This window comes from Nannospalax galili, unplaced genomic scaffold (assembly GCF_000622305.1).
Source record: "Nannospalax galili isolate Female #2095 unplaced genomic scaffold, S.galili_v1.0 scaffold191, whole genome shotgun sequence".
Taxonomy (NCBI): Eukaryota; Metazoa; Chordata; class Mammalia; order Rodentia; family Spalacidae; genus Nannospalax; species Nannospalax galili.
This window is the reverse complement of record NW_008331484.1, coordinates 3060769-3075710: the sequence shown is the minus strand read 5'-3', so window position 1 is coordinate 3075710 and position 14942 is coordinate 3060769. Positions and strand designations below refer to the sequence as shown.

Sequence of the window (14942 nt, the reverse complement as noted above, 5' to 3'; positions counted from 1 at the left end):
TATGTGTCTTTGTGAATGAATATTGTATCTATGTGGGTGCCCATGGGGGCCAGAATAGGGTGCTGGGTCTTTATGAGTTGGAGTTACAGGTGGTTGTGAGACACCAATGTGGATGCTAGGAACTGAACTCTGGTCTTCTGGAAGAGCAGCAAGCCCTCTTAACCACTGAGCCATTTCTCTAGTCCCTAATTTTATGTTTTACATGAGAAAATACAATATTATTAATTACAATACTTACGTATCAACGGTTAATGAAAATAGCTCTTGACTCTTAATGCAATGAATGTGTCTTCAAGTGCAGACTGGGCTTCTTGCTTGTTGGCGTTTGAATTTTTCCAACTATCTCATAAGAAATGAAACTTACCCTGGTGGATTTTTCAGAATGTGCTCTCCAAATTTTTAATTTTAAAGGTTTCTTTTAAGAGACATATGTTCTGCCAGCTGTCTGTGTCTAATAAAGCAACCACTGACAGAAGGGAATAAAAAAATGGAATATAACATTTCAGAGGTTCTTCTCACACACCGAGGACTTTGCAGTGTGAATGCAATTGAATCCGGTTAACATGCAAATTGGAAATCATGAGAAAATGAAGCCCTTACAAAGCATACAGGCTCCCAGACTCTCAACTGCAGTGCTATTTACAACATGTAAGTAGCAAGTCTTAACAAAATGCAAGCTATTAAAGTAAAACAAACTGTGAATTGTTTCTATTGCTGGTATATCTAAAGTCTTTATTGATAATAATTTTGTGTAAGAAATTATAAGATTTGAACCTTGTTTTTCTAACTCACAACCACTATGTGCTTTTGTACAGAGTAGTTAATGCATGGATTTCACCTGTTCAATGACTAAAAGTATTGCAACAGTTTTCATTGCTGCTCACTTAAAAAAAACCTTTTTATATTTTATTTATTATTTTAATTTTATATTATGTGAATGAGTATATTGTCTGCATGAATATAAGTGCACCTGTGTCATAAAATTCTATGAAGATCAGAAGAGGGGTCAGATTCCCTGGAACTGGAATTATGGATGGTTGTTAGCTGTCATGTGGGTGCTGGGAATCAAACGCCAGTATTCTACAAGAACAGGCAGTGCTCTTAACGTCTGAGCCATCTCTCAAGTCTCTCACTTGAAAATTTTTTATCAAAGGTCACATGGCCAAAATTAATGAAAAAATGCAATAAACTTGCTAATAACTAATACCAATACCATGCTTTTATGTTGGGTCAACGCCTTAGATAAAACACTTGATATAACAGCTGATAATTAGTCACTGCATGATTTACTTTTCAAGAACAGTTTGGTTGTTTGACACAGATAATTCTAATTTTACTTTACTTATCAAATGGCAGTATGAACAGAAGAGTTGGGACCCCTAAGAAGGACTATGGGTGCCCCGCATTTCTTTGTATTTTTGGGCAACCTTTCCTCAACAAGATATCCAAAAAAGAATAAGGAGATGACAGTTCTGAAGGTTTCTCCATGACTCTTTGAGAACTGTCTGGAGAGTTGACTTGACATCCTGCTTCCTTTGCCTTGTCGGATAGTGCCCAGAAAGCTCATTTAAGATCTTTGAAGGCTGTTTTACATGTGACAATTCAAAAGCTGTGAATCCTACAGAAGAGATAATATTAATAAATTGTTGGAACTTGTTGCCCCTTGCTTTCCTCATATATAAACTGCTCATAGTTACAGTCACACCACTGAGTCATTGTGAAGACCGTATTGGATAAAACCCCGAAAAACTACAATGTTTATAATTGCAATATTTGACACAGCATTTGTGGTGTTCTGAAATGTTTCAAAAGAAAGACAAGAGATAGGAAGATATTTTCAAGAAAGCCTTTCCAATAATAGATCAGGAAGTTCAGACACATTATATAGAGAAAAAGACCATACGCCGTGTGAAAGATAAATGGGCTTTGAAGGATCTGAAAGTTTCAATGAAATCAAAGAAAAATGTTTTCTGAGACTACATGGACAGATACTAGCACTGAGAGTCCTCCTGGTTTCAACATTCCAGAATGGAATAGTGTGCCTACATGCACGCATGTGGTCCTTTGTGTGTGTGCCTGTGTGCGTGCATGCATGCATGTGTGCATTCCTGTGTGCATCTCTGTGTGTGCATGTATGTACATGCATATGCATGTTGTGTATACAAGTATGTATTTAATCTTTTTTGGAATCTGATCTATTAAATGCATGTGAAATCAACTACAAAAGTTGTGAAGCATATGACACCAGGAAATTTGATATGACAATTTAATCTTCAAAAGGAAATAACTATCTTATTACCACATCGAAAACACCCATTTCTTTCTCCTAAAAATTTATGTCAGTCTTCATATGAATAAAGGAAAGTTAAAGAGAAGAAGAGAAAAAATTGCTAAAGCAGTTCAAAGTTATCATTTGATTTATCCAGCAGATCATTGTTATGTGAAGGCCCAGGACATGATCACAGAATTACTGATTAAGGTGGAGTTAAAGATTAATGGCTTTGAGGTCAAGGGCCTGTGATACAGTGATTGCTGTGTGGGTGACCAACATAGTGTAGAAGATGACGACGTTTGAAAGTGAACGTGAAAACTTATTCTCGAGGTGGTGAAACGTGGGCACTGTACAGCCCACAGTGTATTGGGGTTCAGCATGACTTGCAGCTCATTTCCATCAGCATGGGAGAACAGTGTTTTATCAGGGAGGCAGCACTGTTCTCGTGAGCATCATAGGATGAGCCATGGCATGCATGGCTGCCGGGTGCTTCTGAGGAGCACTGAACTCAGGAAGACAGGGCTGGCCTGGCAAAGGCTGAGAATCCTGGGAAGGCATTTTGGAGGGAATGGCCTGGTTTCATTTCACTGTTCTCAAGGCATTCACACATTGGCTCATTCTCATAAAAGGGTGTCTGCACTTGGGAATTCATACTATGCAGAACTTTGCTTAGAATTCTTAGTCATCTTATCTTTGAATTTTTGTTGGAAGGGACATCTGATAAAATGTTGGAGGATATGCTAGGGCTTTAAACCTTGATTCACTTGTCCTCTTGCCTCCATTGCATCCCAGGGCTAGCCATGTAACTCAAGTCCCCTTAACGGAGACTGCTCCAAAGACCTGGCCATGAACTTGGGGAGGGAAAGAGTCAGACAAGAAACTTCCACAGCTGGAGTTGTAGTCCAGACCCAGATATCTGTGAGGTTTGTATTCGCCTGCCCATGAGTAGCTCCTCATACAGGGAAGAAGACATTGTATGATTTTTATAAAAAAGTTCATAACTTGTTAAAAGAGAAAATGTCGAGAAAGAGAAAAACTTTCTCCCTTATACCTGTACAAAGAAGCCTGCCAGAGTGTTTTGTTCTGTGCCTCACAGATCATCTCTGTTCCTTAATCCCAGTGTCTGCACCTCAAAGAGGGCGAAGAATGTGGGAGGATGGTGACAGTGAGCAGTTGCAAGATGCATCAGTGAAAATTTAGAAGAAGGATAAATAATTCAACATTATGAGGCCTGAGGAACTCCATATTTTGGTCACTCACCAAGGAAGCATTTGTGAGAGACATGGACAGCAGCCTGTCAAAGATTCAGATGGACCGAGGCCAAAATTTTCTTGAGCAGACCAAGAACTTTTCTCCCAGAAAGTTGCAAGGTTCTTATAAGTTGGTTCTGTAAATCCTTTCCCAGGGGCTAATTATAGAAACTTCACTTGAATTTGAAACAGCCTCTTAAGTTGAATTCTGAGGGAACTTCAGGGTAAGCATAGGCAAATAGAGGCCACAGTAAGGCAGTGAATGAGAACTTGGGTCTCATTTTATTATATTCTAATTTTCTGTATAGATTATTAATTTTGTTTGTTTGAGACAAGGGTCTTAAATCGCCTCAATTTTATATAGGTTTTTCCCTTTAGGCTAACCTGTAACTCATCATGTAGCGGGGCTTGACCCTGAACTCTTGACTCTCCAATTCCAGCTCCCATGTGCTTGTACAGCAGAAATGAGCCACCAAGCCAAGCTGAGTCTGGCTTCTTAAATGCTGGTTACAGGGGTCTGGAGGGAAGGCTCAGGAGCTAAGAGCACCAGCTGCTTTCCCAGAGGATGCAGATTTGGCTCCCAGCACCCACATGGCAGCTGACAACAATCCATAAGTGCAGTTCCAGGGGATCTGATGCCCTCACTGGTCTCTGTGAGCATTGTACAACATGTGTGCACTTACTTATGTTTGAGAAAAATCTCTCATACACATAAAATACAAATAAATAGAATTTATTATACTTTTTAAAAAGCTGGTCACAGCAGAAGCCCTGCTCTAGCATTTGTAACAAGAAAAAAGGCTACTAGTCTCACTTTTTCAGTTACCAATGTTTTAACTGTAATGAAAGATACTAGTTTCAAGATTTATCGTTGAAGTACAGATAGTACTTCCTGTTTCCTGGATGTTCAGGTTTTTTAAAGCGTCAGAATGTGCAATGCAACTCACGTTTAGTTTCTTTGCAAACAGCTACAATAATGGTGTTATTTTAATCCAAATCCTTTCTCTTTCTGAAGGATTATAGGACGCATCAAAGTGCTGTAGCAAGTTGTGCTGGATAGCTTTAGTGTCAACTTGACACACCTGGGTTGATGGAGCCTCAAGTGGGGAATTGCCTTCATTGGACTGGCCTATGGCCATGTCCACTGGTCATCTTCTTGATTAATGAGTGATGTGGGGGGGGCAGACCACTGTGGGTAGTGCCACCCTTGGGCAGGTGGGCCTGTGTTGCATAAGAAAGCAGGCTGAGGGGATCCAGAGGAGCAAGCCAGTAAGCAGTGTCCCTCCATGACCTGTGCTCCAGCTCCTGCTTCCAGGTTCCTGCGCTGAGTTCCTACCTTGGGCTCCCTAATGAACTGTGACCCAGGAAATGTAAGCTGAATAAACCCTTTCTTCCTCAAGTTGGTAGTGGTCAGAGGGTTTTGTCTCGGCAATGGAGAAAAAAACTAGGACACAAGTCTAAGAGAGAAGAAACAGGCATACTGTCTCTTGGTCAGCCCCATGTCTCTTGAAGGTTAAAGTTACAGCAGTGGTAAATGTAAAAAAGAAAGCAAAGATAAAACTTGAAGAAATTTCAAAGCAAATGAAACTAGGTTAAGATACATAAATGTCGGAAGTGTAGGGTGAGTGTCTTAGGAGATTTATATGTTGTAGTAAGAAGAAAGGGAAAGAGAAAGAAATACTTATTTTGTAATGTAGTAAAAAATTTAAAGAATAACAGAGGACAGCGTGGAAAAGCTACTTCAATCTACAGACACTGATAAAGCTTTCCATTGAATAGCACTGCCAATGTGTAGAAAATGATCTTTGGGCATTTAGCCCAGAAACTAACATTCAAGTATAATTTTTCACAGCCTCTTCTATAATTAACAATATCACAGAACACCTTTGAAATGCTTTTTCTCAAATTTTCTTTGTTTTTAAATCAAATCATAGCTATCGCTAATATTTTGTGAAATTCTGAGAAAAGGCATTGAAATCAAACACTGTCTCAAAATGGTATCCCCCTTCCAAAGATATAAAAACAGTGAAAGTAATGCCTATTTGTTAATACTAGCTCAAATTTCTTAGATGGAGATTACTGCTTAGCCTCTTGGAAAAGATCGCCACCTAGGGGGCATTGACAAGAGCCAACACATCTGCAATGCACCATCCTTGTTTAATTACAACATAAGAACAAAAACATGAAATGATTATCATTTGCAGTGAGTTGACTCATCTAGGGAACACAGAAGGCCTATAGAACATAAAGAGTGTGTATACACAATTTTGTTTTGATTCCTAACATTAGACCTGCATATAGCTTTTGTTAATATATTGCTTGATTTCTAATTTCTTCCTCTGTGTCAAGAAAAATGTTAAATACATATTTTATTTAAAAATATGCATAATTATGAGATTGAAACTTGTGTTTGGGGCAATTTTATTATTTAAAAATAGGTAGTCGTTTCCGTCAGTATCCTGAAAGTCGAAGATCCTAATGATAACGTGTTAAAAAAATTGCCTGAATAAATCATAAAAATTAAAATATTTCTCTATGAATTTTTTGCAAGGCTTACAAATAAGGAAAAGTCAAATGGAAGATAATTTAGTTAGCTCACTATTAAACTAGGCTATTTTTCTTTGATTCTGTTCATCATGCTTTTGAAAACTATTTTAGAGAATCACCACATATTCTGAAAGAATAGTAAATACGAAATATGATTCATAATAAGTCTTCACATGATTTCTTACAAAAAAGGGATTTTGAAAGAAAGCAATAGGTTTTGGTAACTTAAAATATTAATTTTCAACTAAAATTTGAATGCCATGTTTGAAAAAGTTATTGGTATCAAAAGTCAACTTTTACATGGTCTTAAAAATAATTTTGAATTAAATCATAGTCTCTGAAGATGAGTTAATTAAATGATTCTGGATTTGTGTCTATGTGTTTTATAAATGTTCTTATATGTGTATATTTGCATGTGAGTGCAGTGTGTGCATGTGTGTGGAAGCCAGAGACTGGTATCTTGTGTCTTCTTCAATATCTTATTTTTTAAGCCAGTATCTCTCATTGAACCAAGAGCTCACTGATTCAGCTAGGCTACGTGGCCTGAGAGCTCAAAGTATCTGCCTGTTTCTGCACCATAAACCCAGGGACTATGAACACACATTGCTGGCTTTTTACATAGCATCAGAAAACCTGAACTCAGATCCTCATACTTGTGAAGTAAGTACTTTATGCATTAGTAGCATGACAATTAGGGAGGCAACCAGCTGCTTTCTGATTGACTATGAGGCCTACTCCACAGGAAGGATATCATAACATACTTGGTACTGTAAACATGGTCAAAAGCCCATGAATAGGGAGATTCTAGGCCTTAAGAGAAAAGAAACTTGCTGTTGTTATTTTGATGAATGGTCATATTGTCAAACTGCCTTCTAAATGTTAATGTTTATACACAAATTGTGTTACTCTCAGCTTTGATTAAAGAAGTTTCTTTTTGTAGTGGATGATGGTTAATACAGAGATTGATAATTGGTCAGAGTGCAGAATATAAGTAACCATGAATACTCAGCTGTCAATCTACATTAACTATCCCATATCAAGACTCAGGAAACATCCCTGAAGAGGGGGTGGAAAAAAGAACTATGAAATGCTGACTTCTGGTTATGACATGGTTTGTATACATGTCAACTCACAGTAGCTATGCACTAGACCTGTACAAATTCAACCAAGTCAAAATTCCAGCAGGGATGGGGCAGCTGTTGAGAGTTGATGGCTGATGAGGGAGGGAGAGTCACTCTGCTTTGGGGAAATTGCTGCTAGCAGGTTGCTCACACCCCAGTGAATAGTCCCACAACTATATGCACATGGGCAGCACTAACTGGAATGAGGGAAGTATTAATGATTCCAACAAAAGAGGTGCACATGAAGTTGGGAGGGAGACTGAATGGGAGGCCCTAAAGGCAGTTGGTAGGGTAGTATTGGGTGAGTAAGATCAGAATGAATTGTACTAATTTATTTCTTTGATATTTTAAAATAATAAATGAAAACATTGTTAAAAGGAATTGGATGCGAAATTCCCAACCCTATCTAAGGAACTATGGGCAACTGATGACTGCTATGAGGGGAGAATCTGATTTTTCAAGGATTTGACACTTGGTAGGTTAACCAAGCTCCAGCAGATTAAGCCACACTGAAGGACATTTGGGGACACAGTTTATACCCTATAGGCCTTATTATATACAGTAGAGTACATCAAATTGGGTTGGGGGCAGTAAGGTGGGTGTATATGGGGAGATCTAAATGCCACAAAATTGTATGAAAATCGCTAAAATTCAATAAAATTTTTTAAAGAACTTGTTTATTTTTCTAAGGTGTATTATTATTTGTAAGCGTTTTGTCAATATTTGTCAATTATGTCTTCACTCATTCTGCATTTATGTTTTCATTTTGCTAATGTATATTCTCTTATGGGCATATATTCTTAAATATATTAAAACCTAATTTATTTATTATTTTAAAGATTTTTTTTACTTATGTATATATGAGTGTGAGTCTACGTGTGGGTGAATGCACACATGAGTATAGGTGCTTGCAGAGGCTAGAAGAGGGTGCTGGAGCCCCTGGCGCTGGAGTTACAGAAGGTTGTAAGTTACCCAATATGGGTGATAGGAACTGAACTCAAGTTTTTAGCAGTACCTTAACTGCTAAGCCATCTCTCCAGCACTCATTCATTATTTAAAAAGAGTTATGGAGTAGATGAAAGTCTGAACAGGGAGTAAAGTGTACGAATGCCTTGAAATGTTGTAATATACACCATGTTTTGTCTTACTAGATCACTTATCATACTGTGTGGGAACTACATACTAATGCAACAATACATGTGCACAGACTCTATAGTTTTGGATTCATCCATTTCTAGGAATGTCATTTGGTCATTGTGCTGAGTAACTGCTGTTCATATAACTACTGGTAAAATATTTCAGTTATAACCATTAGTTATATCTCTTGTATCTCTTATATGTAGACTATTGCCTGGCATTTAGTAGAAATACAAAACACAATGGATAGGTGAATGAACACATAGGTTCCCAAATTAGGCCTGACATTTGCTTTAACTATATAATTGCAAAATAAATAACCTTCCTACACAATAAAAAATATACTCAGGAAGTAGGTCTGGTATAGATGTATAATAGTAATAAAGTAAGGATAATATAACTTATTCTATCTCTCTGGAGATTATAGCTACCTTAGTAATTTCCATAAATAACTAGGACTTAGTGATACAGCACTTACCCACTAGCTCCCACATAGACCCACATACATTTATACCAATATACCAAAACCATTATGTCATATTAAATTATACATATATATGTAGATACATACATGTTAATTGATGGATACACACACATAATTTTAGGAATTGGCAGTATATTTGTTTATGGGGTAGAAAAGATTATCAGGTAAATTATGATGAATATTTGGATTCATAAAGGTAAATATACTTTATAGTTCATCACTATCTAGCAAAGATGTTCTAATCATGTGGCCATCCCTAGGCTTCACTACTAATCTTGTTAAATCCATCAAGCACTGGTTTCTTCAGTGTACAAGATACAAGCAGATGTAGTGCAAGTCTAAACTTTAGTGCTATCATTTTTTAAAAATTATTTATTTTTATTTATGTGTGTGCATATGTGTGCATCCTACATGTGTGCATGTGCTACATGTGTGCAGGTTCACATGGAGACCAGAAGCAGGTAGTGCTCTCATTTTTATACAAACCAGTTATTAATCTTAAATGCTGAAAAATACTGCATTCTGAAACATACTTGGCTTCCAGGATTTAAACAAAATCCTAATTGATCTGTCGTATGTGTATTTGGCTTCTTTCTTCACCTTCTATCAGCAGTGCATTACCACAACTTAAATCTTTATCAAATCTTACCATGTTTCGTTACCTATAATGCCCTCTTTGTCCCTGTCAACAAATTTGCTGAGCTGAGTAAACCAGACCATGGTGTTATATTCATTGGGCAACAACTGGCATATCTCTTGCAAGTGAGGAATTTCATAATTGGTTTATTTATATTCAAATAAAAGTTTATTTTAATCTAAATGAATAGCAAGGCTCAAGGTATGATTTTAATATAGAACATGGATGTGAACATGATTAGAAGTGACATTCAAGACAGGCTTTAAGTCTTGCCAAAGTCTAAATCTCTGGTTTGGTCCATCCTTGTGTCTCAGTCTGACTGGTAAACTCAATGACCTAGAAATTATGATATTTATGTACTATTAATTATAGTTATCTTTCTCTATGTTAAATTTGTACTTTCTATTTTTATTCTTTACAGTCTAATTTCTTAACCTTTGACATGGCCATTCCAATTCAAGCGCTTTGATTTTCTTTATGCCATGTCTTCTCCTGGCCGCTGATAATGGCTAACACTTGTATTTTTTATGCTGTATTTTCTTTTCTAACTATGACTGCATGTGGCAACCCTTAGGCTCTTCTCTTACCGGGAGCCAGCAATTTTCCATTTCCATCCATTTCCATTAGTGACAGCTGATTCCTAATTTAGAGAATTAAGAACTTAGCCATCGGAGTGAGCTTTCTACTTCACCTTAGAAGAAAAGAGAAAGGGGCCAGGAAACTGCTCTAATGATATGCCAGGACAATTTTGCCCTCTGCTTCTTTGTTCTCTTTAAAGCATTTCATCCCATAAATAATATATCACAAAACCTTTGGACTTCAATTACAGAGATTCAGCATTTTTCAAAGACTATTGCAATATTCAGTATGTCTAAAAGAGTTCAGCTTTAAATATTGAATGCCACCTTGAATAATCTCAAGTGAATGTAACATTTTATCCTAGTCCCCTCCATTTTAGAGTGAAACTAATGACATTAGCAAACATACCATATGGCTTCTGATCTGACCTCTATTAGCCACGAGGCCTTGGTCAAGTTATTCAGTAGTTTCTGTGCTCCGTCTTTCCACTGGTAATTTATGAACGCGTGAACAGTATAAAGCCAGGCACAGAGTAAGTTTGTAAAAGTAAACTTAGAATAACGTAAGTGGTGAGATGGTTTTAAACCTCAAAACCAAGCACTTTAAATGGTTGAATAATATCAACATGCATTTTTGAGTGCATTCTAGTGAGAACGCTTGCTGTGAACCTTTTCATGGAGGGCCATTTTCAAGGTGATTCTGTGACTAGCAAACATCAAGATTGAGGAACTAAGAGCTGCTCCTTATACTGGTGAATTTTATTTGGATTTCCAGCTAAGACCCAACTATCCACAAGGATGTTACTATGATATAAGAGGCTCTGGAGGGCCTGAGCTGTGATTGGCTCACCACACACTCTTCCCTGCCTTTTACTACTCTCCTACCCAAGTGTCTTTGCTATACATAAGAAACCACTATGCTCCTCTGTCAGAACTAATGATCACAATTTATTTCATATCTGCATACATTTTTAGATTTATGTTTTAATGGGTCTTTTAAAACCTTATGTGCATGAGTGTATTGCCTGCATGTGTGTAAGTGCACTCCTGTTGTGCAATACCCACAGAGGTCAGAAGAAGGTGTCAGATCCCCTGGCACCGGAATTACAGATGGTTGTTATCTGCCATGTGGGTGCTGGGAATCAAACCCAATTCCTCTGTAAAAGCAGTCAGTGATATTAACCACTGAACCGTCTCTCCAGCCCCTAGATTTATTTTTTATGTGTATGACGTTTTCCATGAATGTATGTATGTGCACCATGTGCACGTAGTGACCACGGTGGCTAGAAAAGGGCATCATATACTCTAGAATGGGAGTTAAAGATGGTTGTGAGCCACCATGTGGGTGCTGGGAACTGAACCCTGATCCTCTGTGAGAAGAGTAAGCACTCTTAGCAGCTGAGCTATCTCTCCAGACCCATTAGTTTTGTTTTTCACAGACATTGATATTACAGGATTCTACACTAGAAATAGATTATCTACTTTTTGCCCTATAGACCATTCTAGGTAAAAGAGAATCACAGACAGTTGGCTATAGTTTAAAAAGACTAATGCAAGTATTCATAAAGTGAAGTGTGAAGGCCATCAAAGCAAAATAATCTCCTCTTTCTTGAGGTTCTATAGTGCCACTGATGAATACATCCCTAAGAAAGTTGTAAACGTAGAATCTGCCTCCTGGGCCAAGGCAGAGCCCATCCTTAGCAAAGACGTGTACTCTCCTAACAGTGGCTAAGTGGCTGGAAAGAGCTGAAAATAGGACTGTAATAAAAATATTAATTATCCTCTGCTCACCAGACCAGCAAACAAGCAGGTTTATCTCCTCTCTAAGAAGCTGTTTCTCTAATTATTGCTTGTGACCATTAATGAATTGAATGATGCTGGAGTTCCAGGAAAGGCTGGCATGTGCCTCAAGGAACACATCCTCATAGGTTTCATTCTTGGGATTAAAGTATTAATAATTATTTAGTTTCAAAATTTGGATTTAATTTTATTTTTCTGACACCATTAAAAGAAAAAAAAATACACTGTCAATGCAGATCACAAATGATAATTAGTGAACTTCATGTCAAGAATTCAGAACAGATTTAATGTGGGAATGCTTTTAGATTAAATGTATTTAACCTGGTAAAATTATCGTAACTTTATATAAAGAATAATGCACAAAAAGTATGCACATAAAATTATGCTTTTTTAGGAATATATTTTTCCTCTATTCCTTAGTACTGTGAATCAAAAACACATTAATAAACAGTGAGCCATGTAACAATAAATTTAAACAAATAATATAATTATATCCTCGGTACTTTTTTCTAACATCCTCAAAAATCTTTTTTATGTGTAATAATGTGCTATGTGTTTCAAAAACGCATCTGTAAATGAAACAGGACAACAGCGATTCTCAGCTCACGTTTACCTGGGCCACTAGGTGGCATCTGTATATCACACTAGCTCGGTGAAGTCCAAATGATAGCATATGAAAGAAAGAGGCTAGTTTTATTTTGTTTTCCGTTTAAATATTTTTGTGGGAATTAGTATGGAACACAATATCTGTATGTGTGTGTGCGTGTGTGTGTGTGTGTGTGTGTGTGTGTGTGTGTGTGTAGCTAAAGGCCATATAACAAGAAACACAGTACCAGACAGGAAAAACTTCCAGTTGTTGGTCACCGTACCGTGAGATCCGAAATTACACAGGCTCTTGCCACAGCACTTGATTTCACATAACTTCTTAAAGAAGAATGAAAAACCTTAAAATTCTATATTCTTCTTTTTCCATTTTTGATACAGGGTCACCCTGTAACCACAGCTGGCTTGGATAGCGCTATGTAGACCAGGCTGGCCTTGAACCCACAGGGATCCACCTGCCTCTGTCTCCCTGGTGGTGGGATTAAAGGTGTGTGCCTCCACGCATGGTAAAAAATTTTATTTTCTTTTTAGGTGAACACCGTCTTTGGAAAATCTTAAAAGAGAACACGGTGAGTTTTTGGTTTTGAATTCAGTTTGCCAGTTCATATTATGATCTCCCAGTTCAAGGAAATTCTCCATCAATAATAAGTTAGCAAAAAAATAAAACCACCAATTGCATGTAGCAATATTAAATGTATCACATTGGTAGAAATAATTTTAAGTGATAAACTAAATAATTTACTTGATGTTTCTGTGAGAAATACTAAATTAGTAAATGCTAAAATTTTTAATTATTAGAGCCAAAAGTAAACATGTGAAAATATAAATATATTTATAGAGATGAACAATATGTGAAAATATAAATCTATTTATAGAGAAGAGCAATAATAGAAAACAGAATTATTAATTATAAATCTTTCAAATGTCATGTGATACTATCAGAAGCTATCAACACCAGTATATTAAATAGCAGTTATACATGCCAATTATTGTCTGTTTAAAAGAGAAATACAGAGCTCCATTCCTTTATGTTAAAATATGATCAAAGTAATTATACTGGAATATTAAATATCTGCTGCAGAATTTAAGCAAAATGAAAAAAAATAAAATCAGTGGACACTAATCATCCAACTTTGTTACAGCTTACTATCAAGCTCTAAGTGCTGCATTGAGGTTCTTATTCAAAATTGCACTTTTGAATATATATATATATAGTATATGGATATATCAACTTAGTATTACATAGCAATATAAACTGAATAGAGATATGGTATTCAGATCATGAGAAGTAAAAATTTGTGGTCTGGAATCAATAATTTACATAGAGAACTATCTAAGTTTTAAAGCAATTTTAAAGAAAAAGCATTCAAAGTGTAGTAGACTAACAGTATGTTGTATAGAAACTCATGTAAGAAAAGCTTTGGTATAAATAACTAAAGGTGCTTCTCTGTAAAACATCCTTCAAATACCTCCCCCATCCTTATTATATTTGAAATAGATTCCCTTTGTTTATCTTTTCTCTAGAGAAAATTTGGGACAAATAGGTATTTTTTTATTTATTTTGTGCACACACACATACACACACAAAAGAAAATATATCTGTATCATCTATCTACACAGATATAGATACATAATTTGTGTGTGTGCTTGTGTATGTGGTGTATATACTCATGTGTATGTGAATATGCATGTGTATGCATGTATGTTTGGTGGTCGGAAGCCCAAATCAAGTGATTTCTTCTTTTTTTTTTTTTTTTTTTTTTTTTTGAGACAAGATTTCTCACTGGATCCAGAGTTCACAGAATCAGCTAGGTTGGCTAACTAATGAGTTCAAATTACCTTCCTATCTCCATCTTCCCAGTTCTTGGGTTATAGATGTACACCTGCACACCCAGTTTTTGATGGGGGGGCTAAAGATTTGAACTCAGATCTTCATGTGTGAAAGGCAAGCACTTTACTGATGAGCTATTTCCCCAATCTCTAAAGTTTCTTATTTATTGAAATAAGACCATGCATTTCAACAGGTAAGAAATAGTTCTGCAAGTGGTCTTCACATAGGAAATATTGATGTATTGTTTCTATCAAACAGGAAGAGAGAGGCTGGAGTCGATGACTTTTCAACACAAAGCATCTGCAAGATTTTGGTTTCAAGTTATTTACATTATAAAATTTGCAATGATGAATGATGAAACGGAAAGCAGAGTAAGAAATACATTTGTGGTGAAGTAGTCTCTTCTGTGGAGAAAGGCCCTCACCAGTTACTGCAAAGCAGTTGAGCTTGTAAGTTACAGATCGTAGGATATAATGTTTGTAGTTATGGAAGACTGCTGTCCCTTTATAAAATATTTTATAATTCTCTACCATCTAAAGAGGGCAACAGTCAGACCTTCATCTTGGACATCTGAACATACAGTTTTTCTGTTGGAGGGACTTGTTGTGTGTCACAGTTTATACAAGCACCTATTTGTAAAAGAATTTTCTAAAACAGTGACTGTCTACATGTTAAATTCTAT

The 14942-nt window shown here is 36.5% G+C and overlaps 1 long non-coding RNA gene across 1 annotated transcript in view; it reads left to right on the top strand.

Moving 5' to 3' along the window:
* LOC103726415 overlaps positions 1-12995 on the top strand; it is a 277999-nt gene extending 265004 nt beyond the window's left edge. The window contains exon 3 of the long non-coding RNA XR_606902.1: positions 12961-12995. This is a non-coding gene — a long non-coding RNA (uncharacterized LOC103726415). The remainder of the gene's footprint in view (positions 1-12960) is intronic.
* The last annotated feature ends 1947 nt before the right edge of the window (positions 12996-14942 follow it).